At 43.0% G+C, this 13,356-nt stretch overlaps 1 protein-coding gene across 3 annotated transcripts in view; it reads right to left on the bottom strand.

Moving 5' to 3' along the window:
- The window catches only part of PKNOX2 (PBX/knotted 1 homeobox 2), an 89,903-nt gene that overhangs the window by 47,214 nt on the left and 29,333 nt on the right, over positions 1 to 13,356 (bottom strand). For 2 of the 3 annotated variants that reach the window (XM_033081534.2, XM_033081535.1), the window contains exon 2: positions 947 to 1,008. The exons of the other annotated variant lie outside the window; for it this stretch is intronic. The gene's annotated coding sequence lies outside the window, so the exon portion shown is untranslated. The remainder of the gene's footprint in view (positions 1 to 946; positions 1,009 to 13,356) is intronic. 3 annotated transcript variants of the gene reach the window in all.

Genomic DNA, 13,356 nt, shown 5'->3' with positions numbered 1-13,356 from the left:
TACACTCAGCCTGCCCCAGGCTGGATCCTGGTACCATCAGACCCAGAGAACATCAAAATAGATTTGCCCCAAACCACATTTCCTAATTTTAAAATGAAGAAGTAAACAGAGAGGTGTAAGTAAAACCACTAGAACTTGATAAATTTTTCAAAATCGACTCAGCAGAAGCTTGCTGAGTTTCTCATCTTTTGGAAATGATGAAACTTAAAAGAATGGAATTAATAGGTGGACTCGAAGTGGTGATGAGAAAAGTGTCCAAATAATTAAAGAATAATTAAACATTAAATAGAAGATAAAGCATTACCAGCTCAGACCATTTTAAGAGGAATTCTTCACAGATTAATTGGAAATGGGAAATGTCAAATAAATAAATTTGGGTGTTGATCTAGATGTCAGCAGCAATGAAAAGGTTGAGGAAAGTCCTTTCTCAACACTCACAAAGACTGAATTAAATAACCTACATGTGAGTGAGTGCAATGACAGCAATCCCCCAGTCTGAGGCTTGGGAGACCAGTAATAAAACACTGTTAACAATATTCAGGGAAAGCCAGGCTCGGGTAAAGTGAGACAGGTGAGACCACAATCAAAACCAGTTTTCCCTTTCCTCCCTGCATGCTTGCAGTTCAGACAACACTTCTGCACTCTCAGGAAGCTGGATTTCACTCCCCAGCACAAAAATATCCCTTCAGAGGGGTGTAACAGAGCATCCCCCAGGCACAGTGGCCACCAGATCTGGCCATCAGAGCAGGCAACTCAGGTGCAGAAATGGACCTGCAGTTCCTCATCCTTCCTGACTTCCTTCTGCTTTGTTTGGAGTTCACAGTTACAGTTCCAGAGAGGAAAACATCATGTTTTAGCAATGAGGTCCCCAGCGAGGCTGTTTAAAAATTAATTAGTGCCATGCAACGTATTAGTGATGAATAGTAATTTTAGCTTTTGTACCTACTTCATTGCCTTCTACATGGTTGTTATTCCAGCTTTTCCATGGTCCTCCCAGCCAACCAGGACCTACACAGAGCATACCAAGGAAATTATTGGCTGTGTCTCCTGGAAATACCCAATTCAACAGCAAGCACACGCCCCAAGGTGTTCTCTCTGAAGCTTTTTAATGAGTGAAGGTCATGTTTGCAGAGCTGGCTGGAAGGGTGGGAACCTGCTGTGCTCACAGGGGTGCCCATCATCCCAAAACAGCAGCTGGCCAAGGAAGGCTAGTCCCTGAGCAATGTGGGTGCTGTGGTGTGGAGGAGATTGTGGGTCCAGGGTGGAGGACAGAGATCCTCCCTCCATGGCCAGACACGGGTGGAGATCACCCAAACCTGGAGATGGAAAACCTTCAGGGACAGAGGTCTGCCAACCCCAGCTGCTGGCAGCCCCAAGGAGGAAGATTTCCCCATATCCCAAAAACGGAGATATACTCCCAATTATGAAGTGAAGATGCTCAAGCCTCAAGGATGGAGCTCCACAAAACACAAGGAAAAAATCCGCCTAACCCCAAAGTTGGGAATTCTCCCAACAAGGAAGGGGATCTCCCAACCCTGCAGATGGAGATCTCCAAAACCCAAGGATGGAGACTCACAAAGCTCCTAACCCTGAGTATGGGGATCCACCAACTCTGACAATGGTTGTCAGGATTGTCAGGTTTTTGTGAGCCTCAAAACCCAAGGACCCTCACAAGCCTGAGGACTGAGATCCTTCAGACTCCAAGGATGAAGATCCCAACCCAAGAATGGAGAGACAAATCCCTTCCAGGTCAAATCCTCCAAAACCTAAGGATGCAAACCCCATCTCCCCAGTCCCATGGAGGGCAGTCACCCCCTGGGACATCAGTGGCTGAAGTCTTCCCCCCACACTGCACAGAGCAGAACCTGGTCTGGTAATGGCCAAACTGAACCCCAAATGAGCCACATCCCAAACTGCAACCCCAAATGAGCCACCCCCAAACTGAACCTCAAATGAGCCACATCCCAACTGCAACCCCAAACGAGCCACATGCCAAACTGAACCCCAAATGAGCCACATCCCAAACTGAACCTCAAATGACCAAGCCCAAACTGAACCCCAAATGAGCCATATCCCAAACTGCAACCCCAAATGACCAATCCCAAACTGAACCCCAAATGACCAAGCCCAAATTGAACCCCAAATGAGCCACATCCCAAACTGCAACCCCAAATGACCAAGCCCAAACTGAACCCCAAATGAGCCACATCCCAAACTGAACCTCAAATGAGCCATATCTCAAACTGAACCCCAAATGAGCCAGCCCCAAACTGAACCCCAAATCACCACCCCCAAACTGAACCCCAAATGAGGCAGCCCCGTGCTCCTTCTGGCAGCGAGCGAGGCAGCAGGGACCGAGGAACCTCGCTGTGTGGACTGCCTTCAGGTGGATTGAGGGGAATTTGCTGGGACATCTGGAATATATTGGTTTTATGGCATGTTTCATATCACAGACAGGTACTTTGAAGCAGTTAAGTAGTAGCAGGGCAGCACGTCCCCATGGGTGGGCTGTGGTTTGTGCTTTCAGCCCGAGCTGCACCAGCATGACAAAGGGGCTGGGGAGACGGAGCTGACGTTTTCCAAACACAGCTCTGTGCCTCTGGGGGCAAATCCAACAAGAAATTAAAACCCAAAAGGCCAAAAAAAAAAGAGAAAGGAAAAGAAAAAAGGAAAGAAAACGACTCCCACATCTAAGTGATGTTGATCCCCACATCAGGCTATTAATAGGCCCATCACAAATTGTAAATGACTCAGATAAATTAAATGGCTTAGCAGCAGTGAGGAAAGGCCCTTCTGAAGATTCATTTGTTTTGCGGGAAAGAAATTATTTGGGGATTTAAAATCTTTTCCAGCAGCTTGACACAGGCACCCTGTCAAGCCCACATGTTGATGCTCACAAAGCCCTGGGAGGCAGTCAGCACTGAAAGAAGCCAGAGAATCAGAGAATCCCAGAATGGTTTGGGTTGGAAAGGATCTTAAAGATTCTTCCAATTCCATGGGATTGTCCAGGGGTGCTCCAAGCCCCATCCAACCTGGCCTTGGGCACTTCCAGGGATCCAGGGGCAGCCACAGCTGCTCTGGGCACCCTCTGCCAGGGTCCTGACAGGTAAAAATTTCTGATATCTAAACCTCCTCTCTTCCAGTTCAGTGCCACAAAGTGCTCTGCAGCCTCCAAAGAGGGGCACACAGGCTGGCTCTGCTGGGGAGCACTAACCAGGCTGCTCCTCCTCCTGGATAAACTATTAAAGCCAATGGGGAGGTCAGAAAATGGGATGATTTGACCCAAAACATCTCCATGCAGAGCAACTGAGCTGCAATTCAGATGGAAAGGGGGGGCAGTGACACAGGGCAGGGAGTCAGGGTGCAGCCCTGAGTGCAGGGAGTGCAGCGGTGCCAAAAGCTGCAGCGATCCCCAATGCCCAGCGAGCTGCAGTGATTTACCCCCCAAAGCAGGGAGCCACTGCTTTCCTCCCACGTTAATTCATGAAATTCATGCGTTAAACTACCTGACTTCAGAGGCAAAGCCCAGCTCCCCATTCACAGCCCTTTTAGCTCATGCAAAATTGAGGGGCTGTTCACCTTCAGACGCGATTTCGCCGGCAGCAGCAACTCAAAACCCCTTTTAGTGCAAGTTCAGAGGTATAAAAGATGCAAAACACCCCTAAATTATTCACATGGTGTTTCAATCAAAGCCACACTATGGGGTAAAGGGAAGGAGCTGGTGACCCTGGGGATGTCTCCCCATCTCTGTCTGGATGGAAAAACCCTTCTTGTGTTTACTGGGGAGAAGTGAATGGGGGAGACAGTAAAATAAAAGGAATTTCTGTATCCAGAAAGGGCTGGAGAGTGAGGAATGCAAGAAGTATCCATTTTTCAGGTGCATCCAACCAGACAATCCTGGTTGCATTTGCCCTTTGGCAACACTGAAGCTTTTCCAAACTTTTATAGCACCAGAGGACTAAAATTCAAGTGGGGCACGGCACGAGAAATTGCAAACCAAGAAATCCAGCAAGAAAAGATAGAAGCAACTAAAAATAAATAATAAAAAATTTAAAATACAGGAAGTTTTCAAAAAAGGAAAAGCCTTCAGAGGTATTTTTTCTTCCATTTTTTCCTCTCTGTTTTGCTTCTTTCTCTTTCATTGAGCATCCAGGTGCTCCTGAGCTGGGATTTCCATTTCTGCGGCTCCTTCTTGGGGCAAAACCCCAACAGGCCAATACAAAAAAAACCAAAGCCCAATCCCAAAAGTAGGACACCAAGCCCTGCTCAATCCAGCCTCAGCTTGAGGCTCACTAATTACCCAGTAATAGTATTTATATGCTGCTGGCACACTCGGAAATGCAGCTCCTAATAACCGAGGTCGGCATCAATATTAATGTCCCGGCTTGACTCTCCATACACAGGGACCAATGAGACACACAAAAAAATAAAAATCACAGCAAAGTGAAAAGAGGAGCAGAAAATGAATTTTAAAAGTATTTTCCTGTGTTTGGTCAGGATGGGAGTGCTTGAGATCAAATGAGGGGAGGAGCAATAAGAGCAAATGTAAGTTCCCGTAGCTGAGGTATAAATCTTCCAGCAATGCAGAATATTTCACCATCTGTACACCTCCCCTCAAACTTTGAGTTTCCCCACAGGTAGGAAAAGGGTAACAAAACTCTTCCTGTGATGGGAATAGATTTCTAAAACTCAGGGCCTTCTCCTTACCAGAGTTACTCTAAGGCAACCAGCTTCAAATATTCACTGCTGCAAATCCAGTTCTCTTTTGGTTGCTCATGCCAAACCCCAGGCTTTGGTTTGGCTCAGCTGGAAACAACCTCCTGAGAAACCTTTCTTTTCCAGAGATAGTTTGAGAGCATATCCCCCCAGATCCAATATTACATTGCATGCAAATGTACACAGAATATTTGCAAAATGCAGGGCATGGTGTGGGTTGCAGACATGTCCCAGCACCACTCTATAATTCCATTAAAAATCATCTTTTCTTAACAATTTCTACACAGAGACACTTGTCACACCAGGAGCATTAAAGCAGAGTTTAAATGGAGTTAATAAAGTATTAATAGCCTGCAGTAAGGCTGTGATAGATTTGAGCTGCATGGGATCAGTGCAAGGTGTTACTGCCAATGTCCGTGCTCAGTGCACCTCGAAAAAAATCCGAGGTCTTCCATGAGAAATGCAGCTCCAGGAAACCAGATGTTTCTCGTGGAACAATGCATGTTTTGGGATTTTTCCCATCAAAATGAAAGTTGGCAGTTGAAGAGCAAGCATGGATGTGGCATTTACCCTGTGATGGTATCAACCCACACCACTGACACTGATCCATGTTAATTAATACTGAAAGAAAACCAACAGAACCCATGAAGTTCATGCCCAAGAATTCAACGTTAAGACATCATTTTGCCATACTTTCTTTCCAATGCCATTTGAGAATTTCCTTATTTTTAGTCAAATTCCAAGCAAGAAAAGGGCAAACTGTGAAAAGAATTTGAAAATAGAAGCTCCACTTCCCCAAAAACTGTGGCCATGAAGCCTTCACCTTCAGGTTTTGAGCTGTTATTAAACAATATCAATGAGCAACATTGACCCTCCAGAGAAGACCCAGATCTGTATGGATGAGTACAACAGCAGCAGGTAACACATTAATTAACCCTTCAAAGACCCAGTTAATTACAATGGCAATGAGTAAACTGTTGATCCTACAGAGAAGACTCAGCCCTGCATTGATGACTACCCTGTGCAGAAGCAGGACTCAAGCCAACTGCCTAAAGACTGCCATAAAAATCAAATGCTACTATTAAGTGATTTCAGATATTGCAAGAAATCTCCAGAGACTAATTATAACCTCGTTTGGCAATTTGGGTGGAAAGCACACTCTGCAGCTGTAGCCTTGGCCATCAATTCTGGTCAAACATGAGATCTTTCTAAAGAGCCATTGTGTGACCCAGTGGAAATGGCAATTTCTCATATGGAATTTTTCCCAAAGCTTAAATCGCCTCTTTATTAAATATTCCTCAGTTCTAACTCGTGGAAAGAGGCTGCGAGGTCTATTCCAGGAGGAGCAGTCTGTGAGAAAATGTCAGAGGGTAAAAACATCTCAGGGAGAAAATGTGAGGATTTCCACTCAAGATGCTGACTGGCACCACAGGAGGACCCAAACCCTAAAACAGGAGGGATTTGCCTTTCTTTGTTGGGGTGATGAAAGAAGAACCATGGGAAGGAGTAACTCCTTCTTCCACCTTCTCCAGCTGCTGCAAATCCAGCAAGAAATTAAAATCCAAAAGGCCAAAAAAAGAAAGAGAAAAAGAAAAAAGAAAGAAAACTACTGCCACATCTAAGTGATGTTGATGGTCAGCACTTTTTGGGCATTCAGAAATGCTGTTCCTCCAACCAAAACCCTCACCAGGAGACTCTTCCCCACCACTTCCAAGGCAGAGCAGTGAAAGGAGAGCACCTTCCTCCAATCCTTCCACCAGCATCAGAGAAAATTCCAAAACCACCACACCTTGCAAATCCCTTCCTGCCTTCCCCTCCCCAATGTCTGCTTTCCCCAGAGGATCCTCCAAGATGTCCAAAACCTGCTCAGAAGCACGATGTGCCAAACAAATACAGTAATTTCACAATTATAAGCCGCACCATTTTGACAAAAATTTTGGTCCGAACCCAAAGTGCGGCTTATAATCAGGTGTGGCTTATATATGGACAAAGAACAAAAAGTTACTGTTTTAGTTTGGAGGACAGGTGTCTGCTGAGAAAGGCAGGAGCTTCTCTTTGAAATGGAGAATGTAAACCCCCTCCCTCCAAATTATTATAATTTTGAAATCAAGGGGCTCTCAGGCAAAGATATGGGAATTAGGAATAACAGTTCTTTACTAGGGAAATTAAAATAGAAATACAGAACTACAAAGAACAAACCCCAAACCCTGACACAGTCAGAGTACAGCCTGACACCCGTCAGGTAGGGTGTTGGCAGCAGTCCCATCCCATGGTGGCTGCATCCTCCTGCAGTGACAGATGTGGCTCAGCTGGAGCAGTGCTCCTGTACAAGGTGCAGTTTCCCTCCGGAGCTCCAGTGGTGATGTGGAGAAATCCGGTTTTCCTCTGGAGTCCAGTGGAGAAAGGGGCTCCCTTAGTGTCCCAAACCCTCTGTTTTTATCTTGGTAAGAAATGTTGGGCTCTTCCCCCTGGCTGGAGCAACTCCCAATGGGATGCAGTAATTTTATCAGTGCCACAGTGGGACTCAATGGCCATGAGCAGAAAATGACTGGCTGGAGGAAGGATGGGTTGTGAAAAGATAAAGAACAATGACCTGCCTGGTTTCAATGGATGGCCCATCAGCAGAATATCTCCCAGGGAGATCAGGATCACTGCCCCCACCCTCAACAGATGGTGACAGAACAGATACCTTTGATCACAGCCTGTATTGTAATGTGTGGTTTATAGTCAGGTGCGGCTTATAATCGTGAAATTACTGTAACTGAAATGGAGCAAGAAGCAGAGTTAATTAATAAATGGGGAGTACTGAAGTCAGCACACTGCACAGTGAACCCGCAGTACAGACATGGGTGGTTCATCAGTGCTCCAGGTTTGTCCCCACTGGTTTCCCATGAAATGGGAGCTGCAAGGACTGAGAAATAAAAGTGATTTTGAGGGTTGCTGCAGCTTTTCAACTCCCTGATGAGATATTACTGGCTGATCTCCTACACAGCTGCTCCCCACTGAATAGACACATCCCACCTCCAGTGCTGTTGGCCACCAACCAATGTGGGATTAAATGCAAGTTTTGGGTTGTCTTTTTCATTTTTTTGTTAGTTGATGTGAATTATTTGGGGATTTTTTTTTTTTTTTGGCTGAGGAATAAGTGGTGATTTATCCAAAACTGCATTTAGATGGAAAAATCCCCTCTTTGCTGTCTCACCCTACCTAAGCAGGCAGCTGTGGGTGCAGTGACCACCATCCTACAGCCAAGTGGGTCAGCACTATTTAATACCAAAAACTGGGGAGAAACATTCCCTTTCTTCAGCCATAAATGCCCCTTTTCCCAAAGTGCTAGTTCAGAATGGAGAAAAACATTCAGTTTTGAAATGCCTCAATGAAATTTAATTTTTGGTTTGAATCAACAGCTTCACTCGGTGCCATTTTAATGCTATTTTATGCTGAAATGTCAATTGGAAACTAACATTTTAAAATGTCAAAACATTTCACGTCTGCAGACGGTGCCGATAGTTTTTTGCTTGCATGTGTCCAAACAGAAAATGCTTTTGGAATTTTACCATGGAACGAAATTTTTTAAAAAATTATATATATATAAAAATAAATAAATATATATAAGTCAATATTTTGACTTCTTGGAATGAAAACAAAGTTAAAATACAACATTTCCTCTAGGATGCAAACAATATTTTCTGACAAGCTGTAATCACCAAAAAGCAATCTGAGCCAAATGTTTTGCTGCCACGATCTGTTATAGCTCCATGGCAAGAGAAAGATTTTTGGTACTGTAGCCTCTCTGAACCTTTTTTTTTTTGCCACTTTTTTCCAGGTTGCTGGAAGGTCTTTCCACCACACAGAACCATTTCCAATGCACTGATTTTCCTTAATAGTGGGGGAAATAGCTTCAAAAAATGATGGGTTTTCTCCTCTAAAATAAGATAATTTTGTGGGGATTTGAATTTTGAGGGGATTTTCCCTGTATTTTATGCACTCATGATACCTTACCCCAACCAGTTTGGGGGAGCTGGGGAGGAAATGGAACTGGGAGGTTTTTACCACACTCATGCTGGCTGCAGGGAACACGTGCACAGGGCGTGGGGGTTTTATCCAATGTAAATGCAATTATCCAGTGATCTAACCTTTCAAATTCCTGCCTTGCTCAAGCATTACCAAAAAAACAAATGGAGAAAAAATAGGAAAAGAAAGCAAATAGAAGACAAGCAATCCAGGGCAGTCACAGTAAGGAAAAAAAATTGAATTTTGCTTCTTTTTCTGGTTCCAGGGGCAGGGTGTAAACATGCAGCATTGGAAAATGGGATGAAAACTGGTAGTTTTGGGAGTTTTTATCAGTTTCTTGATCCAAATCTCACAGCTCCATCATCCTCAACCCTCCATCACCTTTCCATCTCCTCCAAATTTCTATTTTTCTCCTTTTTTTTTCCGAGCCCGGGCTCCAGCCCCGCGCGGGGAATAAGCGCAATTATCTCGTCTCGCCACATTTTTCCAGCTCTGCCTGAGGTTTAATTAAAGCCAAGAGAAAAACACAGAGGAGCAGCACTGGGTTCTGATATCACCCCACCACATGTGGCAGGGAGAGGGGGAAAAATGGGGGGGAAAAAAAAAAACCACATAGAGGAAAAAAAAAAAATAGGGAAAAAAAACCCACCCCCCGTCATCATCGACTTTTTAATTTAGCAAATCGTCCTGGATGTTGTTCCTTTATCACATTTCCTTTAAAAAATAAATATAAATATCTATATATGCAGCTATGCAGGTGTCCATGAATATATGGACAGTAGGATATGCACACATCCTACCTCTATAAAAAATATAAATATAAGTGGAGCCTAATCCCCTGTAATCTCCTTGAATTACACCTCAACCACCCTCCTCACAGGTGACCTTTCCACAAAAGGCTGTTTCTATGCCAACAGCATTGTTTGAGTCGGGCAAGAGAAAAAAATACAGCACAATAATCTGTAATTTCTCCTTAATTCAGTGTTTTCACCCATGGTGAGGAGGCAGTTGGTGCTAGAAACACCCTGGTCATACAAAAAAAATATTAAAAATTAATCAATATCTAGGATTTGAATATGAAGGGAAGAGGGCAGTAATCTTGACCCAATTTAGATTTTGACTAAATTTCTGGGATTGTTTTTTCAGTGTAATTCCCCTTATTTGGGGATTTAGGAGCAAAATCCTACAGTTGTAAGGTCCTTTCCACCTTAAAATCTGCATTTCTCTCTCCTGCTCCATCTCATCTTGCCAACACAATCCACAGGTGCCAGTTCCCACCAACAAGTCCAATTCTGGAAAATTTAGAAAATCTCAATTTTTTTCCATTTTACTGTTTTTTGAGGAATTGCACTAAGTAGTTTGTCTCCAGTGGGAAAAAAAAATAAAATTACAATGCAAAACAAATCTGAAAAGCTTGAGAAATTGTTCTAACATGCACCAAGCCAGCGAACAATGGCAAGTAATAAGTGGTTATGAGATTTGACTGAGTAAAAGCAGCTCAATATAAATAATTTTCCAGAGAAAAAAGATTCTTTTGGGTCTAGATAATGTTATTTCATTTAAAATTTGGGATATTTTCCCTCACTTTTTTTTATTCCTGGAATTCCAACTCAGCCCATAAAGATCATCCCAAAGCAGAGAATCCAACAACGATAAAGAGAAAGAAAAATGAGATTTTTCCAGCACAACTTTTGGTTTTTTGGTGTGTTTTGGAAAGTGGCACAAGGATCCATTGACTGTTGGGTTGAAGCATCCCCAAAATAATTTTTGTCTGGCTTGTTGAGAGAGGGACAACCTCAGGTTCCTGCAAATTCTTCTTATTGGCTGGTGGGGATTTATTTCTGTTTTTCTTCTGACCCAAGCCCAACATCTTCATGGGTCCCAGGAGAGAAAATATTTCCCAACAGATCCATCTCACAAGCGCTGAACCAAGAGGATAAAAATACCAGTTGCCATGGGAACATAAACTCTGGAGTTTGAAAATACCAGAATTAAACCTTACACTAATTTTGATCCTTAAATCCTTGGTTTTGTATCTGTGTTTTGGTGGGTTTGAGAGTTTTGGAGCAAAAAAAACCTAAATTTTGAGACTTCTGCCAGGGTTTGACACCCTTGCAGAGATTTTCCTACAGCTGGATGCATCCTCAAACCAGTAATAAATTTATAAATTTTAAAATTTAAATTCAGAGTTAAATTTTGAATATAAATTATTTTTAATTTAATAACAATTCTATAATTTAATAAAATACATTTTTCTCTAATTCAATAATCTAGGTGACTTTTAAATTAAAAACAAGTATTAGTCCTGGCTTGTGGAATCACCTCTCACCATCCAGCCTTGGAATCTGCCCCTGGAATCATCCAGTTGATCATCCAGGGCCAACAGATACAAAATCCATTTCTGCATATTTTTTTTTTTAAAAAAAGCTTCTGAGATGAATTTTATTTGCTCAAAATACACTGCAATCAGTTAAGAAATATTAAATAATAATAATAATCAGGGCCCAGAGCTAATGATGCTCAGGCAGAGAATCCCTGCCCAGTGGCAGCAAGAGCTTCAAACTCTTAATGCAACTTTTGGAGTTGGTGTTGAGTGAAATTGCTCAGCCCAAACAGGGAAAAGCCACACTCACAGGAAAATAAATAATGTTTTACTCATTAATAAGGAGAAAATTTGGGATTGGTCAGCTAGGGAAAGCTGTGATAAGAAAAGGATCATGAGTGAGATGGGGACATCAAAGGAAGATTCCAATCATTCAACTTGAGCTTCCAAAGGAAAAATGGAAGAGGGAATCCAGTACCAGAAAAACACAAGAGTTACTGCAACTAAAACAATAAAATGACTTTACAGCAGCATCAGAGGAGGGCTGGGCTGGAAGGGTTTGCCATGGGGTGCTCTGGGATTGTTGGATGTTTTTCCAACACAATCCCAAGTGTTTGGAGCTCTGGACGAGCAGAATCAGCTCCTCCACCTCTGTACCAAGGGTTAAATTCCCAATAAACAAAATTCAGGCTTCAGACTCCCCCCAGTCCCAGCTGCCAAACTTCAGGTGCCAGAGACAACGTGGCACCCTGGTGCTGCCATAAATTACAATTCCTGCTCTTTTCTCCCCAAAACCGGGGGGATGCTGAGGAATTTCATTTCTCTAGAGGGCCAAGCCATGCTGCTGCTGCTGCATTTTGAGAAAATCTCTGGTTTTGGGGCGTTGTTAATGAGAAAATCTCTGTTTTTGGGGCGTTGTTAATGGGTGGAGAAGCGACCGCCGGAATTTACTTACCCAAGTGACGCCTTCCTTTGGCAGCAAAATCCCCCCAAACCCCAAAAAAGGACCCAAAAAGGGCGTTTTTCACCTCGAATTCCTAGCTGGGAGAGGAGGCCTGGCTGCTTGCATGCCTCCACATTTAAAAAAAAAAACAAAAATAATGAAAAAGCAAAGGGAAAGAAAAGCAAGAAAAAGCGGAGGGAAAGCAAAACAAAGCGAGGGAAAGGTGTGGGGGCAGAGCAAGGAAAAGCAAGGAAAGGAGGGGAAAAAAAGCAAGCAAAAAGCAGCTCGTTGGTGCAGTTTGGGGAAAAAAAAGAGGTTGGAATCAGGCTCACAGAGCAGCTTTCCCATCGCCCCACAATCCCTCGCTGGCCCCCAGTGGGCTTGTGCAAACACCATCGGAGCGGCCGGCGCTGGCCACGCTCCTGGGGCTGGGATTTTAAATAAATACGGGAAACAGCAGCAGCCAGGGCAGGGGGAGAGGCTGGACCCCCGTCCCAGCAGGGAATCTGCCTTTGGAGGATGCTAAAAGGTGGATTTGGGGGGATCTGGCTCTCCCACATGTCTGAAAATGTGATTTTTCCAGGGAGCGCGGGAAGGGTGAAGTTGATTTTTAAAGGTAAAAGCGTGAATGGATTGGATGTGGTATATATGTGTATATTCAGAATTAATTTGGGGTTTTTTAGTAATCCAGGCAGAAATTCAAGGTATGATTATGGCAGAGGGAGAGGGAGGAGGCCACCACATCATCTAATGCCACTATATATCTTATATTATATATTTTATATGTTATATATGTTTCATGTTATAGATTACATTTACAAAAGTTTAGATGTTCTCTAGCATTACATGTTCTAAATGTTACAATACGTAATATATTACAGTAATATGTATTAGTTATATCCCAATAATAGATTATACATGAGTCTATTTTATATCATGCAATACCTACTATAAAATATGGGAACTATCAATTATTTAGTCTCTATTATTTCCTTACGTGGTTATGTATCTATGATCTGATGGGAAAACATATATTATGTATTATTCTAATGTATATTACCTATCATCCCCATATATTATTTGTCTGATGTGAGATGGATTTATATATGTGTGAGCTTCAGGATTTTCTTGGGTATTTAGTGGGGAAAAAATCTTTTCCCAGAGATACCTGCTGGACCTGGGATCACTGGAAAAGCACTGCAGAGCATGGATTTGGGACTGGCACTGAACCCACCTCTCACCCCCTGCTGAAGTACATTGCATCATTTCAGGGATGTTTTCAGTGCCAAAAAAAAAAAAAAATTTAAAAAATCCCTTTATTGAGCATCAACCTCACAAAAAAAAAAAAAAAAAAAAAAAG

The sequence above is a fragment of the Catharus ustulatus genome, chromosome 28 (assembly GCF_009819885.2).
Source record: "Catharus ustulatus isolate bCatUst1 chromosome 28, bCatUst1.pri.v2, whole genome shotgun sequence".
NCBI lineage: Eukaryota > Metazoa > Chordata > Aves > Passeriformes > Turdidae > Catharus > Catharus ustulatus.
Note: the sequence above shows the minus strand (reverse complement) of the source record. Positions and strands in the feature narration are given on the sequence as shown.